The sequence below is a fragment of the Camellia sinensis genome, chromosome 1, assembly GCF_055761805.1.
Source record: "Camellia sinensis isolate YWXY chromosome 1, ASM5576180v1, whole genome shotgun sequence".
NCBI lineage: Eukaryota > Viridiplantae > Streptophyta > Magnoliopsida > Ericales > Theaceae > Camellia > Camellia sinensis.
This window is the reverse complement of record NC_138961.1, coordinates 9,212,096-9,224,962: the sequence shown is the minus strand read 5'-3', so window position 1 is coordinate 9,224,962 and position 12,867 is coordinate 9,212,096.

Here is a 12,867-nt window from a genome sequence, read left to right as displayed (position 1 = left end):
TAGTTCAGTGGACCGTTCTATGGTAGACGGACTTGTTATTTCCATCAATCTATTTGACATACGTGTTGTTTCGAACCGCTCATGATTGGATCATGATTCAATTGCTTTGCATATAGTTTGCATTGTTTCAATTACATTGCATTTTCATTTGCATTGTTTATACATTGTTTTGTATATATTGCATATCATTTTGCATTCATTTTTGCATTGTCATGCATGTTGCTAACAATATTGCACCTGTTAAGTTTGTTTTCTTTGCAGGCACGATATTGTATGTACGGTTCATTTGCGGCTGGTGGAACCAGACGAACCGGACAAGTATTGTATCCTCCGTGTGAGACGTATCGAGAATTGCATAATTCTCTTACATCCTTTCTGCATTGTAGTATAGTTTGGTGTATGCTAGCTTAAAACTGTCGCATGTGTGCTTCGTTACAGCTTTTCTTTGCATGATCATAAGTTATGCTCAGCTTCGTGCATTGTCTTGCATTTTGCCCCTGCCTTCGGGCACATATCTTGTTTGTCTTGCATGTTTGTCTGAGTCTTCGGCCTTGTCAAAAATGGGTCATCTCTGGGCTTTGACATTCACTCCCGTCATTGTTATGACTTTCGAGTTCTGTCAAAGAGGGGCAACTGTAGACACCCCATTTTTGACTGTCCTCAAGACTTAGACGTCACCGTTGGAACACTCGGTGATTATCCATGTTTGTGTTTGTCTTGAGTTCCCGGAAGCCTTGGCAGCGCGCCTCGTCTCAGGACCTCTCGACTCGACTGTTTTGTGCTTGGTTTGACACCAAACACTTGTGTTTTGCCTTTGAGAGGCAGGGTAGGGCTTGTAGACCATCCCCACCCATCACCAGCCAGGGCTTGAGGCCACCGGCTGTGTATTGTGGCCACCGGCCAAATGTTTGGCCGGTCGGCACTATAGATGGCCGGTCGGCTATCTTTTTTTGGTCAAATGCATCTTTGGCTGGCCGACTACTATTCATCTGCTTTTGTAGATATTTTCTCACAGCTGGCATGCATTTGGCTCCCCTCCATACACGTGTATGGAGGGATCTCTTTCTATTTAGCTTCCTTTGGAAGCTTTACAAGAGAGAATTGTCTATAAGAGGGGCGCTTCTCTCCCTCTTTCAGAGGTTAGACATTTTTAGACAGCTCTTTAGGGTTTGAGTTCTAGGGTTAGGGTTTGCTCATCTCCCATCTCTATATCTCTCTCTCTCTTGTGTGTGTTTAGGCTTAGATTTGCACACAAACACACACCATCACACCTTTTCTTGGAGCTGAAGCCCTTGAGGGTTGTCTTTAGTGTTTTGGAGCTGGTTTCAACCTTAAGAAGTTGCTGGAGCTCCATTTGTGAAGAAGGTCTACAAGGGTAATCACTTTTCCCTTTTATTCCCCATTTTTGCACACTACTTTTTCCTATCTTGCAACCATTTTTTGGCTTTGTGTATAATATATAAAAGTTCTGTTTTTAAGGCCTCTAAATAGTTTGTTAAGAGTGCTTTAAGCTTTAGGGTTGTTTGACCCCTCTTAAGCCTTGTTTGGCCCTTGTTTTGTGCCATTTTCTGTGAGCTCTGGGACCAGAGTGTTTGGGCCTCCTCACCACTGAAATCTTGAGGGATTTCAGAGGTGAGGATGGTGCCTTGAGGTCCTAGGAAGGAGAGGACCACCCCCTCTCGTTGTTGTCCTTGAAAAGGGCACTTTTTGCCTCTTGAGGGAGCACCTAGTTTAGGTTCATGTTGGCCATGCCTTAACTATTTTTTTATGCTTATTATGCCATGAAATAGCATTGAGTTGAGTTGGTTTTGGTACACCATGCTTGCTTAGCATACATGCCTTGTAATGCCATTTTGTTGCCTTAATATGCCTTAGGTTGAAAGCCCTTGTTCAAGCATGTTTTAGGCCTAGCTTTGTGAAGCTTTAGTGCATGATTTTGTATGCTTTAGCTCTGTTTTAAATTGCTTGAGTCATACTTGCCATGTATTGCATAGCCCCTTTGCATTATTTAGCTTATAGGCTTTAAATATGTGAAGTATTGAGTATGCGTTGCTTGACTTATTTCAATGGTTTGGAACCATTTAACATGCCATTTCAGTCCTTATAACATGTCTGCATACTTGCCTTTAATGCTTCATTGTTGCTTTAAAAGCTTGTGTTGTATGCTCCATGTTTTGACCATTGTACATGCCTTTGGACTTGAGCCACTTAGATGCCATCTAGGTGCACCCTTGGCTTTGTTTAAGTCTGCATTTGACTTGTTTTAAGTCCCCTTAGCCTTCTGAGGCTTGGTGGACTTGGCCTTGGTTTAAGCCTCCTTGGTTTGTCTTAAGTGCTTGGATCTTAGTTGCATGTCTTGACTTGTCTTGTTTAATTGATTTGGCATCATATTTAACACGATCTCAGGGCTGTCCATATACACTAAATGTCCATGATTATCCCCTTTTAAGTGTGCTTGAAAGAAGTCCTTTGATGCTTACGTGTAGGCCTTAACATGTGCATGTGTGTGTGTGCATTTGTCCCTCATATTTGAGCACTTTGGCCACTGTTTTAGGCCTAGTTAGAGTTGCCTAATTTAGTTTAAGTCCATCCCTTTGTTTGTTGCATGCTCTCCTTGTATGTTGTAGCATATTGGTAAGTTGTTGCATGATTGAAATCACATGATTGAATGAAGTCACATGCTTGGTTGCATGCTTGAACACCCACATTGTATCTTGCCTACTTGTAAGTTGCATTGCTTCATGCCTTTCATGCTTCTTTACTTAGGTTGTGTGCCTAACATGCTTTGCTTGCTAGCATTTCCATGTTGCATCCTTAGCTCACATGCTTAGGTTGCATTGCATTTTGCATGCATGACCTTGCCTCTTGAATTGAGTATGATGGAGGTTAGGATTCCTTGTGTTGGTTTGCGTTGCATTTCATTTGAAATTGAAGTTGCATGCTTGGTTCTTTGGGCCATCATGCATGGAAATGTGTGATTGGTGGTCCGTGAACCAAGGTTCATGTCCCTTTGAGTCATAAACATGATATGGGGTGTGATTAGTGCATACATTGCTTGAAATGCATTGCCATGCCAAGTATTGTCCTCTGTTGCTGTCAAACCAGTTTCTGTAGGAATTTTTGTCCGGTCGGCTAAATACAGTGCCGACCGGCTATCATTGTTGGCCGATGGATCAAAGTTGTGGCCGGTGACCATTCTGCATGGCCGGTGGTATCCTCCTTCAGCCGGTGGTGTCCCCTGGCATCCATAGAGCAACTCTTGAGACTTTGGCAGCCCTCAGAGGAGCAGAGCAGGGAAAACAGAGGCATCTTGGGCATGGCAGTGGCTTTCCGAGTGGAACCGAGTGCGCATGCGTCGAACCTTATCCCCGAGGCTGCTATTTATTGTTTAAATTAGAATAATTAATTTTCTTAATTAATTTAGTTGGTCTGTAATAATTAATTAGCTAGGATAGTTATTATTCGAATTGTATTATTCTTTTGGTCCCTCCGAGCGAGGGCAAATTTGTAATAAGTGTGGGTGAGTGTGTGCATGTCTTTCAACCCCCACTTCTTTCTCCCTTTTACTTACCTGCTTTGATGGTTAGTATTAGGACATGTTCACTTTAGCATACCTCATGCTATGCATGCGTGCATCATTCATCAGTATTGCATGCACCGGGCTCGGCGCATCATGCTAATTGCATTATATTTCGAATCTAATTTGAATACATGCTACTTGTTCATTTCACATGTCATCTTTCGATTAGCCGAGCCTATTCTAGTGACATTTTGCATGTGATGCATTAGGCATTTAAACATGGACTTGGATCATGCATTGATCAATAACATGTTCTTATTTTGGCATGGAGTGCTCTGTAAGTGTTTTATGCTTTAGCATACCGCATGCGTGTGAATGCTATCATGACAACATGATTACCATGAGGCTAACTGCTTATGTATTAAACTGCTTGAGTGCCTGTGGGTGAAGGTTGGATTGTTTGAGTTGGAACAACTCGTTGAAATCCGTGTTTTAGCCTACTTGCGAGTAGCAAATCCCAAAACGTTTCCAAACAAACGGATATGCAATGCCTTGTTCCAAATTAGGCGATCTAGTCTATACTTGTTTGCTGCGCGCATAACATAGTAATTCTAGGCTAATAACCGGAATAAGAACACATAATGGTTTCAAAAATAGATATCACAGTTAGTAGAGGCCGATCTTCGGATCGGGCGAGAGGGGGTGCTCATAGCTGACCTTCCCCAATCGTACCCAAGTTCCCGAGCCGAGGTAACTTTGGTGATGACGGACACGTGGCCTTTGGCACCAAGTCAGGGTTTCCTAAATTTCCCCATTAAAAAATATTTAGGTGGCGACTCTGTATCTGGCAAAGCAGTCCATGTTTGGCACTTCTTTCAAAAATCTGTTTTCTCAAAACGATTTGTCAGATTTGGACTCTTTGGTTCAGATTTAGAACCGACAACAAAAAGGGAGTCTGAACTGTAGCGCGAGGCCCCTCGCGGGTGTTGTTACAATAGTGATCAAAAGTCATGATACATTTCTAGGCAAAATGAGGGAATACAAAGCAAGTGCATTAAGCATGGGAGAGGCCACAAATCCGCCCAACAACAATGATAATATGTGTCCTAAATAACACCAAAAATATCTGATATGGAGCCAAAAATAAACCAAGCATGCATGTTGCCCTTTAAGCCAAAAACAAGGGTAAAAGAGGGACAAAGGGGAGAGGGGTGTCCCTCCCCTATACAAGACTTCAAATCATCTTCTTCACCACTGAAAATCCATTGGATTTCAGTGGTGAGAAGGCTAATACAACAAAGTAAACAAGGCTTAAAGAAAAGGCACCAAAATAGGCCAAAAGAGGCCTAAGAGGGGGAGTTCGACCCCCAATGCCAAAACACCCTTAATGAAAGATGTTAAGCATGAAAATACAAGACTTTTTTATGTTATACACAAAGCTTAAATCAGCATGCAAGGTAGGTCAAGAACTAATGCAAGATTGGGGAAACTAAAGCAAAAAGTCTTACCCTTGAAGAACACTTCAAGCACAGCTGGTCCAGCCACCCTCCTCTGACCAAAATCAGTCCAAAACCTCAAGAATCAACCCTCAATGCCTCTCAAACTCGAAGCAAGGTGTAATGGTGTGTGTATTAGTGCAAAAGTAAGGTCAAAATACACTTTTAGGCCACAAAACACACACAAGAGAGGAGAAAGAGGGAAATATAGAGAGAGAGGGTGTATATATCAGATGTATAGATGTATAAGCTCTGGTTCTTCTTTTTGATTCAACAACCCCTAACAATGGAGGAGGAGAGCTCCTTATATAGGCAAAGGCAAAGGCTTGAAGCTTCTCAAAGAATCTAAATGAAAAAGGGGCAAAGGGGGCAAAGGGGTCAAGGCTTCTTGAGGAAGCCATGACAAAGGGTCAAGCTTCCTCAAGAAGCTTGACCAAAGGGTTCATCATTCTAGAAGGAAAAGGGAGTCAAAGGCTCAAAATGGTCATCCCCGTGTATGGGGAGGAGTGATGGTGCATTCCAGCTGGCACAGCTGGCATGCACCATGCCTGAAGGGTGCAAAGGGTGCAGATCGGCCAGCAAAAGAGGCCACCGGCAAAAAAAGAGTGTCAGTTCGCCAAATATAGTGCCGACCGGCCATTGGTATTAAGAAACCACGGCTGGTGGCACCAATAAACGGTCGGTGAGGTGAGGGGATAGCCGGTGGGGTGTGGGGATGGCCAAAAAGCCATTCCCTGCCCTCCAAGGCAAAAACACAAGTGGTTGGTGCAAAACCAGACACCGAACAATCGAGTCAAGAGATCCTGAGGCAAGGCTCGCAGCCTAGACCTCCGAGAACTCAAGACGAACACAAGCACAGATGATCACCGAGTGTTCAAGCGGTGACGTCCAAGTCTTGAGGACGGTCAAAAATGGGGTGTCTACAGTTGCCCCTCTTTGACAGAACTCGAAAGTCATAACAATGACGGGAGTGAATGTCAAAGCCCAGAGACGACCCATTTTTGACAAGGTTGAAGACTTTGACAAAGCATGCAAGACAAACAAGATGTGTTCCCGAAGGCAGGGGCAAAATGCAAGACAATGCACAGAGCCGAACATAACTTATGATCATGCGAAGAAAGCTGTAACGAAGCACACATGGGACAGTTTTAAGCTAGCATACACGAATCCAATCTACACTACAATGCAGAAAGGATGTAAGAGAATTATGCAATCCTCGATACGTCTCACTCGGAGAATACAATACCTGTGCGGCTCGTCTAGTTGCGCCAGCCTCAAATGAAGCGTACATGCAATATCGTGCCTGCAAGTAAAGCAACTTAACAGGTACGATAATGTTAGCAATATGCATAATCAATGCAATCGAAAACTGCGTGACAACGTAAGTCGGGTGGGATGCATAAACACATGTTTATAGAAACTTGAAATTGAACACATGTAAGTAAAGCAATGCACGTATGCAAGCAATGTGTATAGAAAATTGGAATTGAGCACATGTAAGTAAAGCAATGCACGCATGCAGGCAATGTGTATAGAGACTTAAAATTGAACACATGTAAGTAAAGCAATGCACGCATGCAGGCAATGTGTATAGAAAATTGTAATTGAACACATGTAAGTAAAGCATGCAGTCACGCAAGCAATGTGTATAGAGACTTAAAATTGAATACATGTAAGTAAAGCAATGTACACATGCAGGCAATGTGTATAGAAAATTGGAATTGAACACATGTAAGTAAAGCATGTAGTCAAGCAATGTGTAACGAGAAATTGGAATGTACACATGTAAGTAAAGCATGCAGTCACGCAAGCAATGTGTAACGAGAAATTGGAACGTACACATGTAAGTAAAGCAATGCACGCATGCAGGCAATGTGTAACAAGAAATTGGACTATGATGGAAACATATTATTCATGATGCTGGGATGCAACATACTGCAACACAGTACAATTGAAACAACTTGTAGAATTCACAAGATATGAAAAGGATACGGGAAGGGACGTTCCTCGCATGCACCGAGCATCGCTCATAGAAGTCGCGGCCTAAGGTCAACTCGAAGGTTCACGTTCCAAAAGTGCGCTTTCCCGCATTGTCTCGAGTGATGAAGGTGCCAAACCATATAATTGACCCGAACAAGGGTGCGGAAGGTGCATTGACCGCAAGGGGAGGTTTACTGGTATCAATTCCGATACTTTGCTACCCTGCCATTCTATGTTTTACTTTCTTTTTTACTGATAGTTTAAGCACATTGCACTGCCTCAGGTAGGTTTTACTTTTCTTTTTTTTTTTAAAAGTATGTATTTTTGTAAAACATATGAGGGAAATGAAACAGCTATTTTGTTCAAAAAGGTGTTACATTTGTGCTTTCTATGCATCGCATCGCGTGGTATCACATAACAATGTGAACGAAATTGAACTTGGTTTGAAAATTGAGTACTTGCATCGTAATAATCAAGTAGTGAACCGACTTACAACTCAATAAGCAAAACAAAGAAACTCGATAAGCTAGCTAAGTGCGAGTACAACTCGATAAGCAACACAAAGACTTAAAGAGAGTGAAATACAACTCGATAAACAAATGTACAACAACTTGATAAGTAAATAGGCATGACTCCACAAGAATTGACCTCCGGAGGGTATTGGAGGTGGTGGAGTTCCCCAATCCTTAGCATAAACAGCTTAGAGAACAAGGAGGAAGACCACAGGCCAGGGGTAGAGGCCATCGGCCATGAGAAATTGTCACCAGCCAGAAACTTGATCAATCGGCCAAAAGTGATGGCCGGTGGGAAAAATATTTGGCCGGCCGCCCATGAATGAAGGAATCACCAGAATGTTGACACCTGTCCTCCACTCACACCTTATCCCCTACAAAAGACCTCAGCTTCGTAGTTTTCCTCAATTCCACACTGATTTGCTCTAAATGGAAGAGTTTCTTGCTCAAAATCTCACATCTTGGATTGCTAGCTTGGACGGCTCGGAAAAGTTGAATTTCCGGGGCTTTGACATAAATGCACTATTCACTCTGGGTCGTACCCCGTTACACCTTCCGTTTCTTCATGCCACAGCGAGGTTTTGGAATCCGGTAACACATGTTTTTAGCTTCAGCGGGCAAGAGATATGTCTGACCTTCGAAGATTTCTGAACCTTAATGGAGTTCGAGCGTGACGAGCAGCTCCTGCCCCAGCTTAATTTTGGCCATGCCCAATCCTTAGGGCGAATGTGTGGACTCATTGTGCGTGACGCTCGGTCTCTGATATGTGACGAAATGCTAGATATTTCGAGTTTGATCTATCGATTTTCTGATGCCGGTAATCGCAACAACCATCATTGGCAAGGCTTCCGGCGACACGCCCTCTGTTTGTGCATGCTATCTCATTTTCTGTTTGTCTCAGGCTCCGGAGGGTCTAGTGTCCGGCTGATCGAGGTTGCCCAAGGCTTGAAGGAGGGCAAGAGCTGCATTGCCATGACTCTGGCTGAGACGTTGATGGGCTTAGACGCTTTTTATCGTTGAGAGACGATCAGATTAGCGGGGAGTCGACTACTACTATAGGTAATGTTTCCCACCCAAACTCACATATGTATTGCTCACATCACTCGGCCCTCAAGCTTGGTTCTTCTCACAAAAACTATATTCTCACTTTTCTCTCATCATACATCTCTCTATTCTTTATTCTCCCATTTTTCATCCTTTCCCAGGTGTGGTTGATGGACAAACTGCAGGTTGTGGACTCTTGCCCAGCATATTCAGCTCGCGGCTACTTTTTCCGGCACCGTCTAATCAATGCCCTTGATGAGGGATGGTGGTTCGACTGGATGTGCAATTTGTCCGCAGATCGCATCGCTTGGCGCTGTCTTTGGCTCAATCTTCCGGCAATGAGTTATAGCATGATCCGTTAACCTGGATTCAATTGATTGGCATGACACACTGTGTCTTCTACTTTCCGTTCCGCATCCGGCGCCAGTTCGGCCATGATCAGACTTGCCCGCCAGAGGGGATAGAGTACCCAGCTGCATTCCTAGTCCGAGGCACACAGCTTGCTAGGTATGCTACAGCATGGAGGGCGAGAGAACTCCTGGCCCCCGCTCCCACTTTCAGTTGCACTTTGTCTGATGAGTGCTTGGATTGGCTCAATGAAGAGGCACAGATTGGGCCCATCTTGGCATCAGAAGCGTCGACCAGCTCTGGGAGGGGGCACAGGAATACCTGACTTGACTATGCCCCAGATTTATTGCTTTATTAGTACTTTCAAGTTTTCTTTATGAATGTAATAAAAAGCAACTTCAATTTGTATGCAAGAGCAGGAGAACTCTGTATTGAAATCAATGAAATTGAAGGTTGTGGTACTGAAAGTTTTCCGTTTTGGTCCAGACATGGTCTAAGTTGTAAAAAGATTAATTTGAACAAAGTCAACTTTCATCAAAACATTTCAAGACCATTTTCGGTATGGATTAGAACTGAACATGCCTGAAATTTGTCACTGAGATGCACAAACCCGGATCCCAGCAACTGGAAGGTTGCCCCTAGTCTAAAGAGTACCGCGGCACTGCATGGCAACAGAAAGTTGCTCCTAGTCTGAATAGCACTGCACCGGAGATTACAATCAAAACTCTTGAATGCTCACAGACAAAGATGACCGAGATGATCAAATGGACAAAGTTGATCGAGGGAAAGTTATGGCTGAACTTCAGGATGAAGTTGCCTACGTATCCCAAAGATGGGAATCAAGCCTTACGTAGTTCAGGCTTAGGTTCACTCGAGTATTTTCACTCTCATTTTACGCTCTAACTTTTGCCAAGGCCGCCCTTTGCGGGTTTTCAACCATGCAAGCTCAGTTTTTATATTTTCCAATTTTTTATATGCTCTAACTTTTGCCTAGGTCGCCCTTTCGGGTTTTCGGCCTAGCGAGCCTCTCAGGGATAATATTTCTTCAACTTGTCCATGTTGATCGGTTGTGAGAGCTCTAGGCCATCTAGGTCCATCAGAACCACAGCTCCACCTGACCAAATAGCTTTGATGATGTAGGGACCAGTCCAATTGGGTCTGAACTTGCACCTTGGGTCGTGAATGGGAGCTCGGTTGTCCTTGAGCACCAAATCTCCTTCCTTCAAATTTCTAGACTTAACCTTCTTGTTAAAAGCCCGGGCAATTCTGCGCTGATAACCTTGAACATGGTACAGTGCTTTCAGTCTTCTTTCATCAAAGAGCATGAGTTTCTCAAACCTGCTCTGTTAACAATCTGCTTCGGCTATCTGACACTCAGCCAGCACTCGCAATGACAGAACCTCAATCTCAATAGGTAGAATGGCCTCCATCCCATAAACCAATGAATACGGAGTCGCCCCGGTAGAAGTTCTAATTGAAGTCCTGTAGCCCCACAGAGCAAATGGCAGCTTGTCTGGCCAATCCCAGTAGGTTTCCACCATCTTCTACAGTATATGTTTGATGTTCTTGTTGGCGGCCTCAACTGCTCCGTTGGTTTGCGGCCGATATGTGGATGGCTTATGAAAAGCCACGTTGTATTTTTCCAACAAATCAATTACTTCCTTCTTGAAGTGGGAACCGTTATCTGAAATAATCTCGTTCGGGACCCCATAACGACAGATGATGTTGTTTCTGATGAACTTTGCAACGTGCGACGCCTTCAACACCGCATAAGATTGGGCCTCGACCCACTTTGTGAAATAATCTATCGCGACCATGATAAACTCATGCCCATTTGACCCTTTTGGAGTAACAGCCCCGATTACATCGATTCCCCAAATTGAAAATGGCCATGGCGAAGTCATGTTGTACAACTTTGACGGCGGGATGTTCATGTGGTTTGCATGGATCTGACATTTGTGGCATCACCGAACAAAGCCGATACAATCCTCCTCCATGGTGGACCAGTAGTAACCCTGTTTGAGGATTTTCCGTGCTAGCATCACCCTATTCATATGTGCACCACATTCTCCTCCATGGATGGCCTCCATCAGGCGTTTCAATTCTTCAGCCTCAACACACCGCTTATGCATTCCCAGATGACCTCTCTTATACAGCTTACCCCCACAGATGATGAACTGAACGACCATTCTTCTGATTGGCCTTTTATCCTTGGCATTTGCCCTTGGTGGATAGGTCTCATTTTCCAAGAAATTCCAAATGTCATAATACCAGGGGTTTTCATCCTGAACCTCATCTATAGTAGCAATCGACTCATAGGCTGGCGCAAATTTGTGGTCAATGATGACTGGACGCATCCAGACTCCAAACGGGATGTCTCTCATGGAAGATAGAGTTGCTAAAGAATCTGCGAACCTGTTGTTCTCTCTTGGAAGATGAGCGAAGTTTAGCTTTTCAAACCGAGGAATTAACAAGTCCAAGGTCTGGTGATACATCATCATTTTCTCTTCTTTGACTTTCCAGTCTCCTTTTGCCTGAGACACAACAAGGTTCGAGTCCCCGATGACGTCCACCCCCCTAGTTCTAGGGCTGCTTCTAGATCGGCAATGCATGCCTCATATTCTGCCTCATTGTTCGAGACTTTGAATCGGAGTTTGAAGGCTAGAGGGATACGGGAATTGTCTGGTGCTATTAGCAACACTCCTATCCCATACCCGTACTGATTTGACGCTCCATCAAAGTACATCGTCCAATACTCGTCGTCGATGTGCAAAATGGCTTCATCTGGGAATAAATACTCAACTGCTTCCCCCCCTTCCACTGGATGGTCGGCTAAGAATTCTGCCACTGCTCTTCCCTTGACAGACTTGTGCGTTACATACTTCAGATCGAACTCGGAGAGCAACAGCAACCAACGAGCTAGCCTACCCGTAAGTGCCGGTTTCTCGAAAAGATATTTGATGGGATCTAGTCGTGAAACCAACAGTACAGAGTGAGCTAACAGGTAGTGCCGCAACTTCCTGGTAGCCCATACTAAGGCTAATCAAGCCTTCTCCAATGGTGTGTAGCGAGTCTCATACTCTAGCATCTTCTTACTCAGATAGTAGATGGCTCTCTCCACTTTGTCCTCTGATTCTTGCGCGAGCATACAGCCCATTGTGGTCTCAGTCACTGAAAGGTACAATATCAACGGTTTCCCCGGCTCTGGCGGTGACAACACGGGTGGGTTCTGCAAGTATTCCTTGATCTGTTCAAAAGCAGCTTGGCATCGGCTGTCCCATTGGAACTTCGTTCCTTTCTTCAGGAGACCAAAAAGTGGTTCACAAGTCAAGGTTAATTTTGAGATAAACCGTCTTATGAATTGTACTTTACCCAGAAAGCCTCGCACCTCCTTTTCAGTCCTTGGTGGTGGCATTTCTTGGATGGCCTTGATTTTGGAAGGGTCGACTTCGATGCCCCTTTGTGTAATCAGACACCCCAACATTTTTCCCGCTGTAACACCGAACGTACATTTCTGAGGGTTTAACCGTAACCAGAATTCCCTAATCCTTTGGAAGAACTTTTGCAAGGCGGTGTAGTGGCCCTCTCTTTCTTTGGACTTGACAATCATGTCGTCCACGTACACCTCAACCTCTTTGTGGATCATGTCATGTAGTATTTGTGGTCGCGGCCTGTTGATATGTAGCTCTAGCGTTCTTCAACCCAAACGGTAACACTCTGTAGCAATATGTCCCCCACGGGGTGGTGAAGGCAGTCTTCTCCCGGTCTTCGGGTGCCATCACTATCTGATTGTAGCCCGAGAAGCCATTCATGAATGAGAGCAAAGCATGCCCCACTGTGAAGTCCACTAATTCGTCGATATGCGGCAAGGGGAAGTCGTCCTTCGGACTGGCTCTGTTCAAATCCCTGAAATCCACGCACACCCTGATCCTGCCATCCTTCTTCGGCACTGGGACAATGTTGGCCA